General features: G+C 42.1%; 1 protein-coding gene across 1 annotated transcript in view; it reads right to left on the bottom strand.

Annotated features, from left to right (window-relative positions):
* The window catches only part of PLCH1 (phospholipase C eta 1), a 287,303-nt gene that overhangs the window by 192,001 nt on the left and 68,262 nt on the right, over nucleotides 1–27,040 (bottom strand). The window lies entirely within an intron of this gene.

The following is a 27,040-nucleotide window of genomic DNA, read 5'->3' as shown; positions in this document are numbered from 1 at the left end:
GTTTAGGTCTTTAACCATCAAAGAAATCCTCCTCACTTACGGAAGTCATTGAGAAACACTGATTACCATGGCGTGACGCAAGCTGGATGCAGAAACGAACAGGCACACACAGAGAGACACACAGATGCGCACACACAGACACACACATGCTCTCAGAAGCTAACGTCCCTGTGTTAAGAAACAAGCTGCACACTGTCTTCTGCACTACAGGCTACTTCTGTGGTGGTCAGGGGTCACGCATATTTACTCTCTGTGGAAGCCTTTCCTTGTTTTTGTTGGTTTGTTTGTTTTGGTTTTTATCCGTATTCCCCACACAAACAGCAACGAACACAGAAAAGACTGGAAGGTTTCCAACTTAGAAGGAATGAGGTTACAATCTTAAAACACTTGATGCAGTGAAGGCTATTTCTCAGATTAAAAAAAAAAAAAAAAAAAAACACTTCCCTGTGGGCAAGGTAAATAGCATGAATGAGTCTTAAAAATGTGAAAGATTTAGTGAATGAAGCAGCACATGACTATAGTACAATTTTCCTACAGTATATCTAAGCGTTATTGAGAGTTTCATCCACTTCATTGAAAAGATAGGTATACAGACACACAGATAATTTATGGGCAATTTACTACGGTCCTGCTTAATTAGTCTTGCATTTAAGTGTTGTAACTAGGTCTCTCCACCTGAGCATTGACTCCCAGAAAATTCTCTTCCTAATTATTGACCCTTATTGCCATGTGCTGCTCCCTGGCTTCTTGCTGACCACCCACCCGTGGTGCCTGGAACTCCCCAACATTTCCCACTCTGTAATTGCCAGTGTGTCTTTCCTCCATTCCCATCAGAGCTGCCCAGCCTGGACTGCTAACCCACCCCTCTACTCTACCCCATTCCCATGCTTTCCAATTTGCATATCCCTTCCCCTAAGTTGCAAATCTCAGTATTTCCTCTTAACTACTTCCATTAATTTTTCTATTTCCAGTTCAAAGGTGTAGGGGGGGTCTATATAATTAGAATATCCTTCTGGCCACATTGAATCTGACATATACACACATACAAGTAAACCACAGCAATGCAGAGTTTAGGAGTCTATCTGGGGTTCATACCCTGACTCTGCCTCCAACTAGCTATGATATCTTCAGCAAGTTACTTAAACTCTCTGCTCTTCAGTTTTGTTATCTGTATAATGGGCATAACAACAGTCTTACTTCAAAATATTATTCTACTTTAAGAATTTAATATAAACTACTTAGAACCATGATATTATATATTATCATTACAATTATTGCCGTGAAATTCTGTTCATCACTCCAAAAAAGCAGGGGACTTCATTTTTTAAGGGAAATTTCTTTTTTAAAAGATTTATTTGAAAGGCAGAGTTAGAGAGAGAGAGAGAGAGAGAGAGAGAGAGAGAGTCTTCCAACCTCTGGTTCACTACCCAAATGGCCAAAATGGCCAGGGCTGGGCTAGACTGGGCCAGAACCAGGAGCTTCTTCCTCATCTCCAAAGTGAGTGCAGGGGCCCAAGCCTTTGGACCATCATTTGCTGCTTTCCCAGGCACATTAGCTGGGAGCTGCATCAGAAGAGGAGCAGCTGGGATTTGAACCAGCGCCCATATGGAATGCCGGCATTGCAGGTGGTGGCTTTAACCTGCTACTCCACGATCCCAGCCCTGGGACTTCATTTTTTAACATGAAGTTAACCAAAAGTTTGAACACAGATTGGAACCCCAAAATTTGAGATATCTTAGAATTATCCATTTCTGTTAAATGATTCAAATGTTTAATACTCCCAGATAATTTTACTCAAAAAGACAATCGTGTTTCCATAAAACAAAATTGGTACCAAGTCGTAAAGTCCTACCTCCAGTGGCTGCCCAGAGCCAAAGCATATGGCATCTTTAGAAAAACCAGGAAAATGAGGTCCATGTGCTCTCATGGAACATTTGAACCCTCCTTCCAAAGACCCCTGACTCCCAACCTTGTGTATCAACACAAGGAAGGGTCAGGTGAGGGGGCAGGGACAAACTGTTCATTGTTCACTGCACCCACAGGGAATCCCTTCCTCCTAATAGTGTCTTCACCCCTCTTGCCTCTTACAGCTGAAGCTCCACAGGCTACTCCCTGAAAAGGCTGTCCTGCATGATGTGAACAGAACCCATCAGCACAACCCGGGGCAGCTTTATCTTCAATGGCTTTGGGACACCCTTGAGAGCCAATCCACTCTCCCATGGTGAGTATTTACTGCTTCAAAGGGCGGCCGGTCAAGCTTTTAAAAAGTAGGCTCAGCCCCTAAGTATTCACTTAACCACCAAGGAACACTCATGAATTTTTGAGAGTCCGGAATACCTATTCCTTATTAAGCAGCAAATAACCTTTTATGCAGCCCATTCTAAAGAATCACAAAACCTAAACACCTATCCCAAGGTTGCCAGAAGGTACTGGGTGAATAGCCATGTCTCCCTAAATCACTCCCAGTCTTCTCTCCACAGAAGGCCATGGGTAATGCCAGGAGCAGGCCAACAGGATCTGGGGAGGCCTTGGTGTTTCTGATTGGTCACCTCAATGCCAGTTCAGCCCTATAGTCTTTAACTTCTTAATTGGAACCTTCATGTGAAAAGATAGGGCATTTTCCAGATTAGTTGTAACACAGGGCTTGGCATACAGTAGATGCCTTAGAGACCCCTATCAGCTTTCTCCATTTTGAATCATCAGAACAAATAAGGAATTGTCTTCACCAATCAGGCAACAGATACAGAAAGGTACCTCCAAGCTCAGCTTCTCAAAGTTTAACGAGTGGAGGACTTTAAGCCTCATCTATGAAGATTTACCTCATCTTTCACATCTGAATTCTACTTCTGATTTCTTAAAGAAACATTACAGGGTAATAGGTAAAAAAGCAAGGGATTTCAAGGTGGCTAGAGCAAGGTTTAAGTCACAGTCTATTCCTGTACCTACTGCATGATCTTGGGGAAGCTACAGGGAGGGCTGTAGATAAAACATGACACCTAGTTACATTTGAATTTCATATAAGCAGCAATAACTGCTTAGGATAGGTATGTCCCCTGGAATATTTCCTGCATTTTTTCATTTGTTAAATCTCATGTCTCTAAGCCTTTAAGTCTAAATATCCTCATCTGGGAATAGTACAACCTCATAGAGTTTTTGGCTTTTTTAAAAAAAAGATTTATTTAATTATTTGAAAGGGGCGGGGGGAGAGAGATGTTTCATCCAGTGCTTCATTCACCAAATGGCCTTTCAAATAAACAAACAAATTTAAAAAAAAAAAAAAAGCTTACTTTACCAGTACTCAGCTATAGAGAAGATATGCTATAATGATGGTTAACTTTCTTTGATGGTTACTAACATTTATGAAGCTCTTTCTTCTTATGCTTATTGTTACCATTTGAGAAGTGGAGCAAGAGTGCGAGTGACAATGCTGATCTGTTGGTTCACCCCAAATGCTCACTTTGGTCAGGGTTAGGCTAGGCCAAAGCTGGAAGTCAGGAATTTAACCCAAATCTCCAACATGGGTGACAATGACCCAACTACTTGAGCAATCACCTGCCACCTCTCAGGATCCATATTCACAGGAAGCTGAATTGCAAATCGAGTCAGGACTCAAACCCAGGCACTCCAACTTGGTACCTGGTTGTCTTAATATCTATGCCAAATGCCCACTCTTATGAAGTATTTTCTATGTTGCAGACACTGCTTCTAATATTGAAGATGTCTATTTAAAGCTTACAATGCCCCATGAGTAAATGAAATAGGATTTTTCTCTAGTTTCAGACCCAGAAACTGAGGCAGAGGGAGGTTAAGCAACTTCCCTGTTATGGCACTGTGAGTAAGTTATAAACTGGACGTGAATCCCCACAGTCAGGTCCTACAGTCAATGACTTTCACCAGATAATGTACTATGAGAAAATGAGCATTGTCATTCAAATATTTAATCCCCTTTTTTCCATCAGAAAGCCTCATAATTCCTGCACTCAACCACACAAGAAATTCAAAATCTTCAGTGTCCCTCATGAAACAAGACTGCACAGACATACGAAACGTCAACAAGAATCCTCCAAAATATGTACAAACCCAAAGAGCTTCCAAGTGGGTGCTCCAGGGAAATGTTCTCAGCATGAGCAAATACATTTCCTTTCCTAAAACAGAAGGTGCCTCCCATGAAGCACTGTCTTGTCTGAGCCCCTGAAATAGCTCCAAGCTGTTCCAAATCTTTCTGGAGACACTGGGCACCAACCCTTTATCAAAATCCCTGGCTATGCTGACAATATCTGGCTCTGAGGCAGTGGGCAGCATCATCCCATTTCTTGACCTTTGCAAATCAGAGGGATAAAAAAGGAGCTAACTGAAGGGATAGATTCTTTAGCCTCTGCGTGTCTACCCAATAATCCATGCAATGGACTGGAAATCTGCTCTCAGTTTCTATTTACAATGGATGGACTCCACTTAGTAAATTAAAGCGGCAGTCATTGCAAATTTTAACTTTAATGGACAAAAGGGACTATGGATCATATATCATCAATTCAAACAAAACCAGCAGAGTTTATGCTTGTGGCTTATTCATCACTAATGCATTTAAGGAAATTCTAATTATATGATGCTCAGAAACCTATCAGGTCTGACCCAAAAAATTGTTGGAACGTTTGCTGTGCCTGAAGGAACTAACAGAATGCTATTATGAGTTCATCTTCAAAGGAAAAATTAGGAGATTCCATACAGTACACCTAAATGCTCAGGAGCAGTAAGAATTAGCATCTCATCACTCTTGTGCAATGTAACTTTATAAATATTTACAAATACCTTTATGAATATTGTACTTTTACAAAGTCTTGCCAGAATAGGTACCACAAACGAACATTACAACAACTATATGCAGGCAGTGAGGCACCATGTTCATCCCACTTCCACAGATGGGGAATCTTAGGCTCAGAAACTCTCCATGACTTAGCCAAGATCAGAAAACCAGGAAGCAGGGAGGGGTGGAGAACCCCCTGAAACTGAGCTTTCTAATCCAAACACAAGGCTCTTTCCTCAAGTCATGAAAACATGCTAAACATATTATTGCCAGCAAGAATTAATTGATAGAGAACAGGACAACAGTACAAAAAACACTTTAATTGCAAACCCATTGTACTACAAAAATTTGCGCCAAGAACAGATGAAGACCTGTAGGGGTGCAGGTTTCCATCCAGGGCCTGCTAAGCAAATGCTGAGGATGGCTAAAATGAAAGTTTTATTCAGATGGCAGACTTACCATGGCTGTTTATTCATCACTGGTGAGTTGTAACTATAATGATACAGAACATGTCTTACAAATCATCCATACTTGTCAAATGAACCAATTTGGACTTCCTTTACATTAAAAACCTGCCATGCATCAGTGGAGAGTAATTGCCACACACTTTTAAGCATCTGAGTCCCAAAATAAGCTGTGTATTACCCACATTTAATTGTATTATGTTCCATGGGACAGAGATGAGCCACTCTTTAGCTCAACTGCCTCTCTGAAATATTTCACTGATGATTTGTTGATCTCCCTTTCAAGACTCAATATCTCTTTCTGAAAGACTTGACTGTTTACTGGTCATGTCACTTTAAATTGTAAAGGTTGGCATAAACATTTACAGGCATATCACTGTCAGTTTGATGAAGATGTCAGTATAATTCGAAATTAAACATTTGGTCCTCTCAGAGCACGCCTTCAGCCTGAGCAAACCATGAAAACAACGGAGACCTCATGGAAACAACTGAGACTTTTACCCACAGGTTCATTAGGAAACCTAGGCACTTGCAGCCAGTGAACACATAAAGCACTTTACCTGCCTTTGGCAGAGACTCAGGAAATGTGGCAATTCAAGTGACATTTGAGGTTCATGGACTTATATCCATATACTTAAAAAGAAAAAACAGCATCAACTGCTTGGATATCTACCATCAGTTGTGTTCAGTGTTAATTATAACATTGATAGAGAGGAATTAGCCAGATATGGGTAGGCACATGAGAATCTCTAATGATTGTTGACAGTGACATGTATTAAAACAAATATCCACCCTGAAGGCTAAAGTTTTAATTAAATTCTCAAAACTTAAGTAGTCCCATAATCAAACTCCCCCACAGCACTCATGATGTACTTTTCCCCTGAAAGAAGCCCTTTTACCCCCTTGTTTGGGAGGAGGAGCCGGGTAACTGAAATGTAAGAGACTAGAATAAACCTTAAGTGTTTGCAGTCTCCAGCATTCCAGCTAAGGGAAGACTGTTTGCTTCCATAATAACCATGCTTGCTTATATTTGATATCTTAATGTGGGACATTTTACCATGCCTTAATCTGACATCTCTGAGTTTAATAAGAGGTAAATGATATTATCTACCCACGCATGGCTTGGTTTACAGCCAGTCAAATGGGAATTACATTATGTGCACTCAAATAGGAGGCACACGTGTAGTCTTAATGCAAACTCCTAACCTGGTAATACTGAATTCTGAGACACCATGAGAAATGCAAACACAGAGTTAACCATAAAGAGGGACATAGGAAGAAAAGAGGATTCTAGATTATGAAATAACTTCCCACTACCCCCAGTCCCCTAAAAAAAGCTTTTCTGAGTATATAGGGAGTTGAGAACAACTCAGATCCCCTGAACACAAAGTCAATACCCTTGAAAGTGAGGCCAAAGAGAGAGCAGCCATGTGTCCGAAAAATCTCTCCAGACCACCACCATAGCCACAGTCTGACTAAGGAAGGGCCAAACTCTGAGAATGCTCTAGATCAAAGAGGTCACCCAGCCCCAGCAGGCTTCAGGGCTTCAGAGCTGTGTACCTCTGCAAAGCTGACCACAGACTCTCCTGCGAAGAGGACACAGACCTGCCAGGAGCCGGATGGCCAGGAACCCGGGAAGGCCGAGAAGGAACACACACTCCTCTGCATTTCTAACCTAGCAGGTCTGGGGTGGACATTCTAACAACAAAATATGGCCTTTGGGAGAAGGATGCCCTAAAATAACCTACACAGAGACATCAACCCTTTTTGTAGAAGAAAACCAAGGAGAGAGATGGCACTGACTCCTCAGTAATAGTTTTCAGTATGTCACAGCTCACAGCACTACCACAACAGTCCACCTAAATTATCCTACAGAAATGAAAAATTAACTCGCTTCTTTTTTTTTTCCTTTGAAGATTTATTTACTCATTTGAAAGTCAGTGTTACAGAGAGAGAAGAAGAAACAGAGAGAAATCTTCCATCTGCTGGTTCATTTCCCAAATGGCTTCAACAACTGGGGCTGGACCAGATCGAAGCCGGGAGCTTCTTCCAGGTCTCCCATGTGGGGACTGGGGTGTAGGAACTTGGGCCATCTCCCACTGCTTTCTCAGGCCATAGCAGGGAGCTGGATCAGAAGTGGAGCATCTGGGACTCCAACTGGTGCCCATATGGGATGCAGGTGGCTTAACCAGCTGGACTACAATGCCGGCCCCTTCTTTGTTTCTCTCTTGATGAAACAGAAGGGAGCTGCTCTCCACAGCCTCAGCAGTGCATTGTTTTACATATTAATATTTCTGGCAGTGTCCCTTCTCTAAGCCAACCTCAGTTCCTCTTTTTTTTTTAAAGATTTATTTATTATTTGAAAGGCAGAGTGACAGAGAGGGAGAGGCAAAGAGAGAGAGGTCTTCTATCCGTTGGTTCACTTCCTGAAATGGTCACAATGACCAGAGCTGGACCAATCCAAAGCCAGGAGCAAGGAGCTTCTTCTGGATCTCCCACGGGAGTACAGAGGCCCAAGGACTTGGGCCATCCTTTACTGCTTTCCCAGGCCACAGCAGAGAGCTGGACCAGAAGGGGAGAAGCAGGGACTTGAACCGGCACCTACATGGGATGCCGACACTGCAGGCGGTTTCACCCGCCAAGCCACAGCGCCAGCCCCCAACCTCAGTTCTAATATTGTTTCTCCCCCAGCAGTCCTGAGAGATTATTTTTGTTCTTCCTGCAAGACATCCTGACACACCATGAGGAGGGACACAGTGGAAGCTCCCTGAGGGCAGGCACAGGGAATGTCATATTCACTGATGTAGCGCCAGGGCCCAGAACAGAGCACTAGGAAGCTCTGAGATCAGGAAGACCCAGCCAAACACAGAAATCTGAGAACAGCAAAAGAGCACCAGAAGCTGGGAGCATGCACAAAACCAGCTGCTGGAATTGTGATAAAGGTAAGAGTAATTGAGGAAAGATCACAGTGAGCCTGTATGCTGTAAACCATGGAGAAGTTGGAAGCAACTCATGGATGATTCCCTTGAGATGTAAATTATCGCTTCCTACAGTTTTCCAAAGAGTGAGCCTGTGGTACCAAGGGAAACTATAGTTTCTTAGGAAAAAAAAAGAGAAAGGACAAGTCAATTAAAATCCAGAAATAGGTAAACACAGTGGGGGAAGAGAACTTGGCAGCATTTACGAAGCTTTAACATTTCCTTCATATGGTTACTTCCTTTCCTTAGAGAGGCCAACCGAAAAAGAAAATCTTTCAAAAACAGAGGATTGGGACCTGTGCTGTGGCATAGGTTAAGCCTCTGCCTGCAGTGCCAGCGTCCCATATGGGCACCAGTTCAAGTCGCAGCTGCTCCACTTCCAATCCATCTCCTTGATATGTACCTGGGAAAGCAGTGGAAGAAAGTCCAAGTCCTTGGGCCCTGCACCCATGTGGAACACCCAGAAGAAGCTCCTGGCTTCTGGCTTCGGATCGGCACAGCTCTGGCCATTGCAGCCAACTGGGGAGTGAACTAGCCAGTTTCTCAACTCTCTCTCTGCCTCTCCTTCTCTCTTTGTGTAACTCTGACTTTCAAATAAATAAATAAATCTAAAAAAAGAAAGAAAGAAAGAAAGAAAGAAAGAAAGAAAGAAAGAAAGAAAGAAAGAAAGAAAGAAAGAAAGAAAAGAAAGTGGGTATGCCAGCACATAATGTGAAAGCAAAGGGGTGAGTGTTAGCAGAACATAAAGGTCCCGTGAGCTTGGGAGGGAGAAGAGGGAAGTTAGCGAGTAGCAGCAAACAGAGGCCAGGTTGTAAGCTCTGCATCCATAGGGGCAGCTCTAGCTTGTTAATTAGTAAACTACCAGCACAGAACCTAAGTTGGTAATTGCTCAAAGCGTAAGGGAGAAAAATAAGCTACATCCCTGTTCAAACTCGGGGAATGAGCCACCATAGCAAGGATTAATGACCGACAATCACAGCAGCACCAGGAAATCAGCAAACCTTTCTGTTCAGAAAGAGACCATGGGACCACATGACGTCCTGAACACAGGCATGAGGTGTGGTGTGGTGTGGCCTGGCAGGGACTGCCTCCTGCACCCCCAGTGTCCAGGGGCACAGTTCTCACAACTCAGTGTTGTAGCTGAGTCCTGCCTTAGGTCCACTGCTTAACTTCTCAGGCCTCGGAGTCCTCCCTGATCAAAAGTGGGTGGCTACTAATTCATTCACCAAATATTTCCTTGGCATCTCCCATAGGCCAGGTGCTAAGCCATGTTCCCTGTTCTATAAAATAATCACTCCAGGTGGAGGTTGAGAAACTGGCTGCATTGAATATTTTCTTTAGCTCCTTGAGGTCTCAAAAATCTTTACAAAAACTCGGGTTTTTTATTAGAAAACTAACTATGACTATTATAATAAAACCAACTCTCTAATATACTCACAGCAAACACATTTTCCCCTAGAGGTGAAAGCATAATCTAGATGCTCTTTTTTTTTAACTTTTAAAAACCACCTGTACACATAGGGAAGTGAAACGCTTGACAGCACATATAATAATCCTTCTGCCAATAACCAAATTGATTTTAGCTGCCAAACTTCTTGCTCCTTGATGTTATCAAAATTGTAAGAATTTCAAAAATCTAAAAAAGCTCTGCAGCTAGAAAAGACATTATATATCAATGAAATAACTTTGAAGTATAGATTAATGATTAGCATTAAAATATCAAAAGTATTTTAATTTTTATTTTCTGCTTCATTAATCCTCCTCACTCATAGTCAAGTAGCACAAAAATGGTTACAAAGGCTAATTTTGTTATAGACCTTGGAGAAAAGGGGAAAGAATTGTGCTCATGAATACTAAAGATGATAAAATGGGAAAGCAATAACATTTTATCACTTTATATAACTTAATCTAATTTAGAAATAATTTAGTATTATGATTTATGCAGAACTTGTTCTCTGGCCAAGAGAAAATTTTACATCACTAATATCAGAAACATGGTACCTACAGTTGCCAGATATTAAATGTCTGCACTGATTTATATAATTCAGCAGAAATGTTAAGGGATCAAAAAATATAATTAGAGATCAGAGCAAGTGGCATATGAGAATATTTACGAAATGAGTTCTTAGGGGCTCAAGCAAGAACATGCACATAAGGAAAGATGGTCAATAACACTGTCTGCAAGTTGAGATATTGAAGCCAAGTTGTTCTTTAAAAGCAGCCATCACCCTGCCACTGACTGATACTAATCACAGGACCTGGACACATGCTTTTTGAGTATATACACACAGAGGGACAGCTATTGAGAGTAATCTCCAGGTGAAACTGCCACTTGCAATGCCCACAGCCCATATCAAAGCCTGGCTCCTCTGCTTACAATCCAGCTTTCCAACTAGTGCACCCTGGGAGGTAGCAGATGACTGTCTGAGTCTCTGCCACCCACGAGGAAGACTAGGCTGGAGTTCCTAGCTTCAGGCTTCCACCTGACTCAGCCCCAGCTGTTGTAGGCATTTAGGGAATGAGCCAGTGGATCGAATCATTCTCTCTCTCTCTCTCTCTTTCTCTCTCTCTTTCTCTCTCCCCCTCCCTCCCTCCCTTCCTTCCTCCCTGCCTTTCAAGTTGAAACTGAATAAAACATTTAAAAATAAAAAGCTAACTTTCACAACTAAAGACCATATTCATTCGTGGGTTCACTAGTCAGCAACTTTAAAACTTTTAACCAAAAAATAAACAATAATCTAAATGTCCTTTGGATTCAGGGAGCTAATTCTTTACTAGATATAAATTACCAGATAGTGAAATCATCACTGGAAATAAATCCTACAAGGATTATGGTACTCTTTCTGCAAAGGTCAGCACCTGGATCCCCACAGAGAACTAACAATCACCTATTAGCTATGGAGACACAAAAAGCAGTTGGATGTCACAGGTGGGGAGAGCTCTGTCTCACAGATAATCAGAAAATGCAGAGATTTGTGAGATTTATCTCACAGAAAATCCACTTAGCATTTCATAGTAGTTAGCTTAGATCATCAGGCCAGTTGAGTTGGAATAGCAGAATGTTGGCTTTTCAATTTACCCTTGCCACTAGCTGATTGGTAGGAATATGCGCCAGTCACTCACTGCCTCATCTAATAAAAAGGAGAGTAGCTTTAGTCAAGGGCAAGGAGTAAAATTGTTTGAAATGTTACACAAGCTGAGGATTTTGCTCACAGGAGGACACACAAATGTGTATGACCAATACATAGAGTGCCCAGCACATTTTCAGAGATTTCACAAAAGCCTTCCCAACCAAATAATGACTGCTCAGAAACCTTCTTCAGATGGCTTCCTAAGTCCTTGCTAGCTCTGATGTGCCATGAAGACCAGGGCATTGCTCATATCCTTAATCATAACTTCTTATGTTTTAAAACAGGCTCAGGTTTTTTTGTTTTGTTTTTTAAAGATTTCATTTTATTTGAGAGAAAAAGAGAGAGAGAGAAAAAGAGACAGAGAGATATTCTATCCACTGGTTCACTCCACAGATGGTCACAATAGCCAGGACTGGGCCAGGCACTTCATCCAGGTCTCCCATGCGGGTAACAGGTGCTCAAGTACTTAGGCCATCTTCCACTGCTTTCCTAGGCCATTGCAGAGCTGGATTAGAAAGAGGAGCAGCCTGGACTAGAACTGGCGCCCATATGGGATGCCGGCACCACAGGCAGAGGATTATCCTACTGCGCCACAACACCGGCCCCAACTTAGCTATCTTAATACCAACCCAGAAGTCCTCTTTGTGTTCCTCCATAAGATCCTATCTGCAACATGAGAGTGGCCTAAGAAGACAAGATTGCTCCTTCATAATTTGTGTATCTTCAAGGAGTAGCTCAGAGACCCAACCATCAGTTTTCTCACAAGCTGCATAAGGGAGGTAGACCAGATGTCTACAAGAGCAAAATAGACATATCAAGGTTACAATTGGCATATTCTTAATGATCACACTGTTCTCTCAATTCCAGCATACCATATTCATTTAATGATTCTTTAAATTATCCTCCTGTGAACTATGTAGTCCTTATCACAGGTTAATCAAAACAAAATACTATTAAATATGTTTTGCTGTCTTGTCAAGAACCTTCCCAAAGTGTTACTGTTTGGTATCAGGAGACCATGGATGACACTTTGAAGTCAGTTACTGCTCAAAAGAATAACTTTGTATCATGTAACAAATATATTAACTGTAAAGTTAAGATAAATTACTTTTTAAAAGGTTATTTATTTGAAAGGCAGAGTTACAGGAAGAGCAAGAGAGAGAGAGCAAGAGCAAGCGAGAGAGAGAGAGAGAGAGAGAGATCTTCCATCTGCTGGTTCACTCACCAAATGGTCACAATGGCCAGAGCCAGGCCGATCTGAAGCCAGGAGCCAGGAGCTTCTCCGGGTCTCATATGGGTACAGGGATCTGAATACTTGGGCTGTCTTCCTCTGCTTTCCCAGGTGCACTAGCAGGGAGCAGGATTGGAAGTGAAGCAGCTGGGCCTTGAGCCAGCACCCACGCCATGGCTTTACAGCACTGGCCCTAATATATTATGTTTTAAGGGCAGTAAGCCAGAATGACATTAAAGGCTGGCACCGCGGCTCACTGGGCTAATCCTCTGCCTGCGGCGCCAGCACCCTGGGTTCTAGTCCCGGTTGGGTCGCCGGATTCCGTCCAGGTTGCTCCTCTTCCAGTCCAGCTCTCTGCTGTGGCCCGGGAATGCAGTGGAGGATGGTCCAGGTCCTTGGGCCCTGCACCCACATGGGAGACCAGGAGGAAGCACCTGGCTCCTGGCTTCGGATTGGAGCAGTGCGCCAGCTGTAGCGGCCATTTGGGGGTGAACCAACAGAAAGGAAGACCTTTCTGTCTGTCTCTCTCTCTCTAACTCTGCCTGTCAAAACAAAATAATAAAAAAATAAAAAAATAAAAAAGGATGACATTAAAAGGAATGTGAAAAAAAAATCTGTTAGTAAAAGAGAAAAAGGACTACTTAAAGATGAGCACGGGGTCAGTGCTATGGCACAACGGCTTAAGCCAGTGCTTGTGATGCCTGCATCCCATATCAGGGTGCCAGTTTAAGTCTCAGCTGCTCCACTTCAGATCCAGCTTCCTGCTAGTGAATCTGGGAAAGCAATGGATAATGGCTCAAGTACTTGGGCCCCAGCCACTCATGGGAGACTTAGATGGAGTTCCTAGCGCCTAGCTTCAACCTGGCCCACCCTTGGCCATTGCAGTCATTTGAGGAGTGAACAAGTGATTAAAGAACTCTCTCTGCCACTATGCCTTTCAAATACATACATACATACACACATACACACATACATAAATCTTTTTTTTAAAAAAATGAGTATAACTCACCCCTCTGCAAATAGTCTTTAAAAACTCTTTTCTTTCAACGAAAAAAAAAAAAAATGAAGAGGGGTCAGTGCCGTGGCTCACTTGGTTAATCCTCCGCCTGAGGCACCAGCATCCTATATGGGTGCTGGGTTCTAGTCCCGGCTGCAGTTCTTCCAGTCCAGCTCTCTGCTGTGGCCCGGGAGGGCAGTAGAGGATGGCTCAAGTCCTTGGGCCCCTGCACCCATATGGGAGACCAGGAAAAAGCACCTGGCTCCTGGCTTCGGATCAGATTGGCACAGCGCCGGCTGTAGCAGCCATTTGGGGAGTGATCCAATGAAAGGAAGACCTCTCTCTCTCTCTCTCTCTGTCTATAACTCTACCTGTCAAATAAAAAAAAAGAAGAAGAAGAAGAGGAAACTTCCAACCCATTCTCTGAAATCATAACAAACCTGGTATGAAAACTAAACAAGGACCCCAAAAAAGGAAAACTACACACTAATACCCTTGATGAACAGAGATGTAAAAGTTCTCAACAAAATAGAAGCAAACCAGGATGGGCACTGTGGCATAGTAGGCTAAGCTGCCACTTGGGAAACCTACATCCCATACTGGAATGCCACTTCCAGTCTAGCATCCCTGGTAATGTATCTTGGGAGGCAGCAGACGACTTCAGTAGCTAGATTCCTGCCACCCATATGAGATCAAATTGGAGTTCGAGGAAGCTGACTTCCAGGTGGCCTAGCCCTGGCTGTTACAGGTACTTGGGAAGTAAACCAGTCGATGGAAGATCTCTCTCTCTCTCTCTCTCTCTCTCTCTCTCCCTCCCTCCCTCCCTCTCCCTCTCTCTCTCTCTCACTCATTCTCACTCTCTCCTTCCCTTCTTCCCTCCTTCTCTTCCCCCTCCACATTGCTCTACCTTTCAAGTAGATAAAAAATTAAAATTTTTAAAAACCCCTTTAAATACATACAGATAAAATGAAGACATCTGGCTCCTACACCCTAGAAATGACATAACTGAGCTTGAGTCATGTCTCACCATCAGTATTTGCCTGTCTTATCTATACACATTCTGATATATCCACATGCTTAATTGATTGCTCCTACCCATACTTTTTAAGTCAGTATAACATAGGCTATTATTACAGAAAAAACTCACTATTAAACTCATGAATTTGATAGTTATGTTGAGAGAATTTATACTGGTCACCTTAGGTCTGGGGTTTTCAACCCACCAGAGTCTAATTAGCTGCTCAAAGTAATGATCTGAGTTCCAAAAATGTCCCTGTGCTCTGGCCACACACCAGACCAATAAAATCAGAACTTCAAGGCTACAACCCAGGCAACAATCTTGTTTTGTTTTAATATCCTCAGGTGATTCCAACGTGCAGTCCAGGCTGGGATTCATTGGCTTAAAGCATTAATTAATTACAAATCTCCACATCTGGAGATAAGAGTCTGATGCACTTGAAAACAAAACAACATGAAATTCTGACATTGGCACAATTTCAAGTGATGGTCATTTGTGGATTTGCACCGAGTAAATTAGCAAGGAGTAAAAGGAGGACCCTAAGTAATAACTGTGTCCACTGTTCTTATTTATTATTTGAGAGGTAGAGTTATAGACAGAGAAGAGGGAGAGACAGACAGAAAGGTCTTCCACCTGCTGGTTCACTCCCCAAATGGCCATAATGGCCATAATGGCCAGAGCTAGGCCAATCTGAAGCCAGAACCCAGGAGCTTCTTCCAGGTCTCCCACAAGGGTGCAGGGGCCAAGCACTTTGGCCATCCTCTACTGCTTTCCCCAAGCTGTAGCAGAGAGCTGGATCAGAAGAGAAACAGCCGGGACACAAACCAGCACCCATATGGGATGCCAGAGCTGCAGGCAGAGGTTTACCTACTATGCCACTGTTCCCCTTTTTAACTGGGCATAAACCATCTTCTACTCTTGAAAAAGAGAAATTCTGAGAACACATATCAATCACATACCAAGAGACATATACAGACAGAACAAAACTAGACAGCTGAGTTTTCCCAGATCCCACATTTATTCTGTAATTGATGTTTACTGCTCATAGAAATTTTGCTACCTTTTAGAGAGGAATATATTCTCATATTGCCTGAGATTCTTAGATGAAAGGCCTGGTTGTTATTTTTTTAATTTGTGAGGCTGAAATATAAGTGCATCTTAACTTTTAAAGAAGCCCTGCACTGATTATTCTTCTCATGTACCCTCGGGCCTTCTGCCTCTTCTCTTGCTGAGAAAACGTGCTTTGGTGTTAGCAAAGGTCCATTTCTTGCTGAGAAAACGTGCTTTGGTGTTAGCATAGGTCCATTTCACACTCTCTGCACTAAGAATGACTCCAACATTTCTACCACTGGAGATTTTCAAATGCAGGCAACCTGCATTTAATTTTAATGCAATTACTGCCAATTAAGCAGTCTTTACTAACAGCACTATTTTAATGAGATACTCTTGCAAATTTAGAGCTGAAAAAATACACACATACACAAGGGTACTTCACAAGGTTCGTGAGAGTTGGCCATTGAGGTTCAGCAAGTTAACCCTCTGCTCGCAACACCCACATCCCATGTTGGAGTGCCAGCCGAGTCCTAGCTACTCCCTTTCTGATTAAACTTCCTGCTAATGCATCCTGAGAGACAGCAGATGATGGCTCATGTGCTTCAGCCCTCCACCCACATGGAGGCCTGCATGGAGTTCCAGGTTCTTGGCTTCAGCCTGGCTGACACGTGGTGGGTATTTGGGAAGTGAACCAGCAGACAAAAGATATGTCTCTCTCTCTGTTGCTCTGCCTTTCAAGTAGTTGAAAATAAATACTTTAAAAGTGAGTCATATTTGTTAAACGTTCATTTAAAAATGAATTCAAAGTTGTTTACTTTGGTGCCAAAAAACTTTTTGAAACACATGCATAGTATTTTAATTCACTGTTTCCCACAAACTTTTGAAATACCCTGTAGAACCAACATAGAAAGTATTACTAAATGAATTCAAAATGCCTAAGAAATTCTGGTAAATAAAATGGGCTTGTCCTTATGCATTTTGAGGCCTTACATAGTTATAGTAATTTTTTCCAAGGCACACTTGAATTCTCAGCAGAAGTGCCCTCTTACCCTTCTCAATCTCAGGAAGGAATAGTGTCACAGTGTCAGTTCTTTGATGGGTTCTCCATGGCGAAGGCCATGGAAGGAGGAAGTCTGTGGCCAGAGAACTGAAGCACTCCACAGCAAAGATTAAAACCCAAACTCAACAGAGTGCCAAAGTAATGAAACATCAGTGACTTTTATCTCCCCTATCAATAAACCATTCAGCATTATTTTGTTGAGCACCTGCTATGTTGAAGTACTATACTATGTGCTGGAGATAGAAATCACAACAGTCTCTGTCCTCCTACAACTTAGGGTGAAGGGATGGAAATTAAGCTTGTTTTTACAATAAACTGTTTTGTGACAACAGTTTTGATGTGCAATGGGGCAGCAACACAAAGTGATGAGAAAGCATAAGGCAGAGCTGACCTCATCCGGGAAATCAGAAAAGGCTTCTTTGCAAAAGGGGCCTTTGCTCTGGGATCAGAGGGATGCATTGAAAGTTAGCTAAGTGAAGAAAGAATGAAGGTCAGAGAAGCTGGGGTGCACAGAGAGAGGAAGGGAGGGAGGTGAAGCTAGTGGGGTAGATGGTTAGCAGGGGAGGAGGGAGCTGCGCTCCAGACATGTTGAGTCTGGGGCTCGGGCCATCAGTGGGACATCAGGTAGGCAGGTGAACATGTGGGTATGAAATACTGAGGGAAAGTCTAAGTCAAGAACGCAGGATTGGAGTCAGCAGCACATTATTATAGACTGGAGTTGAAGCTGTGTACACAGATGAAACCATGTCACACTAGGCTGTGGGCTTGAAATGAAAAATCTGAATATTCCTTTGAAACCAACAATTTGCATTTTTAATAACACCAAACATATATGCTAAAAGGAAGGAGCCCTAAGAAAATACAAAATATGTCACAGGTCTATTGGGATAACTTTTTATTCACATGGTATGAAGCAACAAACTGCAGTTTTTCACATTTGTTTTGACAGATGAGAGACAGGATGTTGTGATTACAAATGCAATCACTAATAATAATTACTGAGGTCCAATAAAAGACTCTGGATCTTTTGTATAGCTAAATTAAATAAGTATATTGCCCTGGAAGAACTCTGAATCTACTGGTAGGAAGACATTTTCATCCTCGTATCAATCTCAGTGCATATATTAGGCCAGGAGTGGGAAAGACAATTGGGGAAATGAGACAGCAGATGAAAATTAATTATAATTATGGAAATGTAGCTTAAAGAACAAAGGCTTAAATTTGTAACACAGGTCCAGGGGGAAATAATTCTCATTAAGTAACCACTTAAAACGTGAGAAGTCTGCAGATCTGAAGAAGTTGACTGTTTATCAGACACATTATTTCTTCTTTCAAATTGAGTAATTAGAAAATTGGTATTCCCAAGCACAAAGGAATAACACAATCAAGCGCCTTTCTGTTTGGCATGTCTCCCACTGGCCACTGCTTTACAAAAAAGAATTTGAGAGTCTAGTGGAAAAGGCCAGCTAAGGATCTTACTTCATGGTAGGTAATAGGTGTGTCCCGATTAACGTGCAAGCTTCGAAAAACGAGCATTGCTCTTTCTCATCCACCTGGGCTTCCCACACATGCAGACCCTTAATTTGCCATTCTGCAAGGCACTCTACAGTACCTTTCAGCCCTCCACCATGACAGATTGTAAATGACTGGAACAAGGAAAGCATGACAAGCATCACAGGAGTCCTTCTGAATTAGATTCCTAATAAGGAAGAGGTTGAAATATTTCAACATGGATTTTAAAAATCCAGATAGTTGCTTGGTTCTGACCAATCCAGCTGTACAACCTTGCAAGAAGTCAGCATACCTTAAAAACAAAAACAAAAAAAACCAGTACCTTTAGACAGATGAGTATTAACAGTTAATTAAGCCACTGCTTGGGATAAGCACATCCCATATCCGAGTGCCTTGTTTGGATCCCAGCTACTGCACTCTTCCAATGCAGCTTCCTGGTGGTGTGCTTGTGAGGCAGCAGGTGGTGGCTCAGGTGCTTGGTTTCCTGCCATCCACATGGGGGATGCAGACAGAGTTTTGGGCTCCTGGCTGCAACCTGGCCCAGTCCTAATAGTTATGAGTATTTGGGAAATGAGCCAGTAAATGTAGGATCCTTCTGTCTCTCCATCTCTCTGGAGAGATTAAATCACCCCAATCTAAAACAGTAGTGGGCAGAGAACTGCCTGAAGTGGCTCTAGAGGAGTCTAAGGAGAATTGTCAGGGTGTTAGGGGGATGGGATTCCATCCACTGAAAATCACAATCCCAGGGTGGGCATAGTGGCAGAAGTTTAAACCACTGCTTGGAATGTCTGCATCCCATATCAGAGTGTTGGTTCAAGGCCCAGCTACTCCATATTTCTGATCCAGCTTCCTGTTAATGCTTCTGGGAGGCAGCAGATGGTGGCTGAAGTGCCTGAGTCCCTGCTACCCACAAGGGAGACCTGGATGGAGTTCCTTTCTTCTATTTTTAGCCTGGTCCAGCCCTGGCTGTTGCAGGGATTTGGAGAGTGAACTAGCAGGTAGAATATTTCTCTCAATTTCTGCCTTTCAAATAAATAAATAAATAATTTTAATCACATGCCCTGAGCCCCTGCTTTGGTGCATATTACAACCCAAGTGCCCAAGGCGACAGAGGTGGCATTCTGATAACCAAAAAACACCCTTCACCCTCAGAGAGCAGGGGAGAGAGAGCTACAGAATGACTACATTTCTCAAAGCAGAAGCTTCAGGAGGCCACCACCACCTGACAGCATGAGGAGACATTGCAGTCAGTCCAGGAAGGGGCTACTTCATACCCTATGTGTTCTTCCACAGCCCTCGGCAGTCTGCAGAGCTGCTGGTGAAGAGACACAGAGATGTGGGAAACAGCAGTCATGCCCTACCAGAGGGAACTGGGATAAAGAAGAAGTGAGGCTGGAGGGAGACAGCGGGTTCTCTCTCAAAAATCCTTGGTAACGCAGCGGCCAGGGTGAAATGAAACATCCAGATGGAACCAGAGAGTCCTCAGCACCATGGGTAGGCAAAGAAGTACCCAGTGTGGCTGGACCACCTTCACTCCCCATCCCTCTTCCTCATACCAAAATCTGAGGAGCGGGGCCATGAATTCCTCTTCAAGGGAAAGAAGCATAGCAGATAAACCCCTTCTCTCAGCCCCTACCAGCTGCACTAGGTTCATTCTCGGGGTGAGGGGGGACATGGAACTTAGAAGAGTTTGAGATTAATGATATGAAATGGATTAGACTCTCAAAAGCAATAGTCTACTCAAATTGCTGCAACAGGACACAGTACTTCTAAAAGCATACATTGGAGAAAAACAAAATTTGCACATAAGCTACACTTAGTTGAGAATGCTCAATTGAGCATTGTTGCATATATGCAAAAGTGTGTGTGTGTGTGTGTGTTGTGTGTTTAGAGATGGTTTGGGGTTCCTCCTGACCTTGGAGAGACCAACAGCTAGGAAGCTTTCAGAACAAGTGTGATTATATTCAGAAGAGAAGAGTGGAAAAGTCTGCCTTCATTGATATTCCATGCTCACCAATAGAGAGAAGGGTGCATCTTCAAATTTCACTCCTTGCAGTGCCATGTCTGTCACCCTGGGCACTTGGATTATCATACACACAATAGGGGCTCAGGAAATATGATTTTTAAATGTTTATTTGGCCATTTACAAGTAGAATGTCATCACCCTGGAGAAATAAAAATAGGAAAGCACTTTCATTTTAAATTACAGTTAGCATTCCCCTGAGGATTTCATCAGGAATTTTCTTTATCACCAAGAAATCAAGGAATAGTCTGCATTCCCAAAAGGTTATAGAACAAGTTACGTCTCACTCAAACACACATTCAAGGTTATTGCCTTGTGTTCTGAACTAGATATAAATATTGAATTTGGTAAAGCCAGAGTCGATGACTATGATTTGCCTCAGGGGAAGAAAAGGGTATAAATCGATTTGGTCTGTTAATTCACAACCAATTTTCCTATTAGCTTTTGTTAAAAAGTAGGGCACATTGGGAAAGTAGGGGAACTGGCAATTCATGAATATTAGCATTAGAAAAGAGTTTGGATGTCATCTGCCCTCAATGCCAGCACTTTGCTGCTATGGAAAACTTTGTCTCATATGAAACCAATCACCCACTAGCAGGAGGAGGGCAGCCCCTATAAAATGGCATACATGGGTGAGGCCAGGCCTCCCTTTGCCTAAATCTTCATTGCCTGCCTCTTTAAGCTTTGCAAGATGCACCTGAACACCACAGACCTAAAAGGACACCTGACTTCGATGCTTTCTGCCTAAATGGCCATCATTGAGGGATGGAGAGACTTGAGAGTAGGATTAAAAAAGAAATCTCCTGGGCACTGCTGCTTTCAGAGTTCATTCTATTACAACTTATAAAATTGAAATGAATCAAGTACATTTTCTCCCTTAAGTTCAAACTTTTTCCTTTTTTTTTTTTTAAGTCCTCTCAACCTATCATTGACATCTTTCCCTGCAGTATGCCCCTCCCAGAATCTAAAGATAATCTTTCTGATCTCATTGATGCTCACAAAACCCTATCACTGTGTTAACAGTAATCCCATGTGTACTGGAATTTTCTGGACCTAGAAGAGGGTTGTTTATAAAGTGACTGGCTGGAAAAGCTAGGCTTGGACTCAGCAAAGAAATGAAACTTGGGGCCAGAGTTGGGGCATAGCAGGTAAAGCCGCTGCTGGTGACACTGGCATCCCGTATAGGGACCAGTACTTGTCCCGGCAGCTACAATTCTTATTCAGCTCCTTCCTAAAAGCCCAGGAAAAGCAGCAGAAGTCAGGCCCTTTTACCACTGTGGGAGACCCAGATGAACCTCCTGGCTTCAGCCTGGCTATGGCAGCCATCTGGAGAGTGAATAAGCAGATTCATGCTTCTTTGTAACTTCAATTTTCAGTAAGATAAATCTTAAAAAACAAAAACGAATGCCACTTTGTGGGCCCAGCACCCTATTACTGTGTCCTGCATTGGAAAGCAGAGGTGATGGCTCCAGCAACTGGACCCCTGCTACCCATGCAGAAGACCTGGACTGAGTTCCAAGCTCTGGCTAGTGTGGATATTTAGGGAATAAACCAGCAGATAGAAGCTTTCTTCCTCTGCTTATAATATAATAATTATATATTATATTACATATTATGCATATTGTTATATATAATATATAATTATATTATTATAATAATAAATTTTTTAATCTTAAAAAAATCCACTCTAACATAAAAAGCTAATGATGTCCCCGAATTTCTAACACAGACTGCATGCCTAAGTTCTAACTTACTAAGAAGCTGACCTAAACTAATTGGGACCCTAACTCACTTCTTCATAATTCCCGTCTGCTTTCATATTTATCAGTCAGGACCAGGCATTCTTCCCTTCAGCGAGGATGCAACACCAATGACGGAGAACTTCTGCACTCCCCTGTTCTGAACAAAACCACACTTGTGCTGAGTATATCTACTCTTGTCCTGTGTGTCAGTCTCTCCTGGATCAGCAGGAACCCAGAAAACACACACACACACACACACGCACACGCACTCCTTTCTCTCCAGAGAGAAATGGAGACATTTTGCCAGCACAATGTAATACTAAAGCAATCATACCCCCTTTCCTCACTGCTCTCTTGCCAGCCTTCCATTCCCATATTGCTGACCTCTAGGACACTTCCATATCCTACATGCCCATCTCAGCATTTGACCACACAGAGACCTCAAACACTACCACTAGCAGGGAACTTTGTAATCTGGTGTAATCCTCATTTTTTAATAATTTCATTGCTATAAATGAACGAAACATTTTCTAAATGTATATTTATTTATTTGAAAGAGAGAGAGAGAGAGAACTTCTATCCACTGGTTCACTCCCCAAATGGCCACAATTGCCGGAGCTGGGACAGGCCTAAGCCAGGATCCAGGAGCTTCTTCCAGGTCTCCCACGTGGGTGCAGGGGAACAAGTACCTGGGCCATCTTCAGTTGTTTTGCCAGGCCATTAACAAGGAACTAGATTGGAAGTGAAGCAGCCAGGACTTGAACCGGTGCCCATATGGGATACCGGCACAGCAGGCAGAGGCTTAACCTTCTACACCACAGAGCCAGCCCCCAACAATCCTCATTTTAAAGGCAGGGAATTTGAGGACCCCAGGAGTGACATGAAGCTGGAGAACTCGTAGTAAATCTGGGATTTGAATTAGTCTCCAGGTTTTCATTCCAGTCTACTTTCCATTAAGAATTAGTAGTCAAATTTCTACCCTCATATCTCCAACTAGGCCCCTGGCCAGCAAGGGAAGATTGAATAAAACATAAATCACTTTTCATTAATTCACTACATCAATTTGTTTCATTAAAAGGTAGTTAAAGCCAATGCAAAAGAGCATATAAGGGGCCAGCGCTGTGGCGTAGCAGGTAAAGCCATAGCCTTCAGTGCAGGCATCCCATATGGGCTCCACTTGCAATTCAGCTCCCTGTTAATGCACCTGGGAAAGCAGTGGAAGATGGCCCAGTGTTTGGGCATCTGCACCCATGTGGGAGACCCGGAAGAAGCTCCAGCCTCCTAGCTTCAGATCAGCACAGCTCCAGCCACTTCAGCCATTTAGGGAGTGAACCAGCAGATGGTAGACCTCTCTCCCTCTCCCCCCCTCTCTCCGTCTCTGCCTCTGCCTTTCTGTAACTCTGCCTTTCAAATAAATAAATAAATCTTTAAAAAATATATTTTTAAAAAAGTGCATATAAGGGAAGGTTTTGAAAAGACATACTACACAGAAGCAGGCATTTGGCTGCTTGAGTTCCTGGCTCTTGACTTTGGCTTTGGCCCCTGGCCATTGCAGCCACCTGGGGAGTGAACCAGCAGATGGAAGATCTCTGCCTCTTGCTCTCTCTTTAACTCTGACTTTCAAACAAATTAATAAATCTTTAAAAAAAAACTTTAAAAGAAAAAAATAAGAACTTGGGATGATAACTAAAACTAACAGAGCATGAAAACAACCATTAAGTGATCTCCAAGTATGTTCTATGAAGGAGACAAAATGTTAGGAAAAGCTTATAAGCAATTATACATATTAATTGTAAATACACTGATTATTGGCTTACGAATCAAGATTATGTCCCAGATCAGGGAAAAATACTGCAATACACTACAACCAAGAGAAACAACTCAGGATATACAGGCAATTTTCAAATCAGAATAATTCTTGAAAGTCCAAGCCATTAAAGCAAACTTCATATTATACAAAACAGTCCTTTCCCAAGGTTTTTCTCTATTACAAATTAATCAGAAGGATAAAAGCCAATAGATGATAATCCCAGCAATTAGAATTCTGTAATTGGTACAGATCCCTTTGGATTCAGTAAGTTCCCCCAAAAATCTGAGTAAATGACAGAAAAGTAGGAAATACAAAAATTAATAATTTCTAGAGTCGCCCTCATCGCCAGAGAACTAAGTCAATTCAGCCAGGTGTTGGCCAGCAGGCATCATCTCCCAGTTTTCCAGGCATTCCATTCCTGCCTCTGAAGCGCTGTGAAGATGAAGTCGCAGTTAAAGGGCTGGACAGAAGCAGAATAAGAACAGTGAATTTAACAGCAACTTTCTCTTTTGTTTGCAGAATTGTGCTGCAGAATTTAGAAACTATTCTAAATTGTTTCCAGTGAGAATAGACTGCCTCTAGCAGCAGCAAGGAGGCTCTGAACTGTGAGACAGTGCATACAAATGCTACATGTTTTACTTTTACTTCTATTGAACATTTTAGCTGATAGAGTCCTCATTTGAATGCACCTCAGTCCCCCTAGGAAGACAGCATAAGTCTGCACATGCAAAGAGTCTGCCTCACACAATTTGCACTACATATTCCCAAAGCTTATCTTCGTGCAGGGGACATGGTTCTTTTCTGTTTATAATGAAATAGTTTTGTTTCTCTTGGTTTAGGTTGATCTGGTTATGTAAGGAGTTATCAACATAAACAAGGCAAGGCCACACACTAGAAGACCTCTCAAAAGAAACCTGACATTTCTGAGTTGAGGCATGTGTCACTTCTGGTCTCTTGGAAATGTTCAAGGAGCAGACATTATGATACAGTGGCTAAGCTGCTTCTTGCAATGACTGAAATCTGTATCTGAGTGGCTGGGATCAACTCCCACCTCTGCTTCCTATCCAGCTTCCTGTTAAGGCACCTGGGAGGCAGCAGGTAACAGCTCAAGTACTTGGAGCCTGCCACACACCTGGGAAACTCAAATGGAGTTGTTGGCTCCAGGCTTTAGCTTGGCCCAAACATTTGGGGAATGAATCAGCAGGTGAAAGTCATTTCGCTCTCGCTCTCGCTCCTTCTCTCTTCTTTCTCTATTTGTGTGCCTCTGATTCTTTCTCTGTCTGTAACTCTGCCTGTCAAATAAATTTTTTAAATGAATAAACAAACTTCTTTGTAATGTTCTTAAATCTTCAATAAATTGCTATGTCTCCCTTGACCTAATATATATCAAGACTTATCCCAACTCTCCCTTAAGTTAAAGGGGTTACTATCTTCATAAACATAAATCTTCTGAAGATGCAGAGGAAGAGCAGAGAACATGATTCTTTCCTGAACTACAAACCATCCTCAGACACAGAAACCAAAAACTACATATTACACTATCAGAAATACTTAACTCTCACAATAGAATCATAATTCGAGTTGGCTTCAATCCTCTCAATATTGGGAGGATTTAAGCACCTCTAAATCTTTTCAAAAGTTATAGAATGAAAAAAAAAATTCATATTTTAAGTATTATACTGCCCCCTGGTGTATCTTGTGTTTAATGAAAAAGAAGCACACAAAATAACAATTGTATTTCTCAGAAATACTCGAATGGGACCTCAGAAGTCAAAATTAGAAAGAACCTCAAAAATCTTCAATGGCAGCATACTCATTTCACCAAGGAGAGAACCATGTTACTAAAGGATTATGCAACTTGTTCCAGATCATACACTGCTAATTACTCACAGAGCAACTACTGTGGAATAGAACTTAACCTCTCAGAGTGTGTATTTCTGTTAAAATGCAAATGGCAGCCTGGAAGAAAAGCAATGTTGGGGTGTTGGAGCTATGCAGATCAAGATTTGAATTTCAGATTTCTTCTTGAACATCATCATTAGCCTCAGTTTCCCATCCATGAAATGAGATGAATGATGACAATTGCAAACGTATAGAAGTTTCATATGACAGCCCTTACTTAGGATTCTGTAATATACTAGTACTCACAAACTAGTTGGTAGTAACAACTTTAAAAATACATAAAATATTTATTTTTTACATTACCATAGCCTTTGAAATCTCTGGCTAACAGACATTCTAAAATAATAAAATCAATATAATGAGATATGAACTATTTTCAAAATTGGCATAAAATGAAGCTCAGAAAAATAAACCTGGATCATCTGACTCCTATATTCCTTCAATTATCATGTTTGTTATTTTTTCACAGTTGTAACAGAAAATATCACACAGCAAACTGTGTAAAAGAGCAAAGATTTGAACAGGACCCCTGGCGGTCCTGAGTAGAATCTTGGTGCATTGTGCCAAGTTGGTACCTTCATCACCACCACAACTCAAGAAAGCCAACCTGGAAAGGTGAAGGTGTGAATTTTCACTTTGACCTTGCTAATAATTAGCTATGGGAATGGGCATTTGACACAGTGGTTAAGAGGCCAGCTGGATTAAAAAAAAAAAAAAAAAAAAGAGGCCAGCTGGGGCATTCACATCCTGTACCAAAGGGCCTGGTTCCAGTCTTGACTGAGCTTTCAATTCTAACCTCCTGCCAGTGCAGACCCTGGGATGGAGTCATGAAGAACAATGTAGTTGGGTCCCTGTTACCCACGTGGGAGATCCAGATGGAATTCCTGGCTTGTAACTTCAGCCTGACCCAGCCCCTGCTGTTGAAGGCCTTTAGGGAATAAGCCAGCGATGGAAGGTCTCTCCCTGTCTCTGTGTCTCTCTCACTCTGTCTTTCAAATAAAAATAAATAAAAATTTTAAAAATAGTAAAAATTAGTTCTATGAATGTGGGTACTCATTTCATCTCTACTTCCCATTTCTTCACCTATAAAATGAAGTCACCTTCTACCTGGTAAGGCCCTATAGCAAGGTGGTGTAATGAATGGTGAAACAAGACTATAAACTCTAAAGTGCTTAATACAGTGAATAAGGTTCAGCTTGTTATCATAAACTCAGATTAAAATAATAATACTTTTTAAGTCTGTGACCAAATTGGGAAAGAAAAAAAAAAAAAGATGTTAGAAAATTGACAGCTGTTTAGATTATAGGATTCTGTTAAA

This window comes from Lepus europaeus, chromosome 2, assembly GCF_033115175.1.
Source record: "Lepus europaeus isolate LE1 chromosome 2, mLepTim1.pri, whole genome shotgun sequence".
NCBI classification, from domain to species: domain Eukaryota; kingdom Metazoa; phylum Chordata; class Mammalia; order Lagomorpha; family Leporidae; genus Lepus; species Lepus europaeus.
This window is presented reverse-complemented; position numbering and strand designations above follow the sequence as displayed.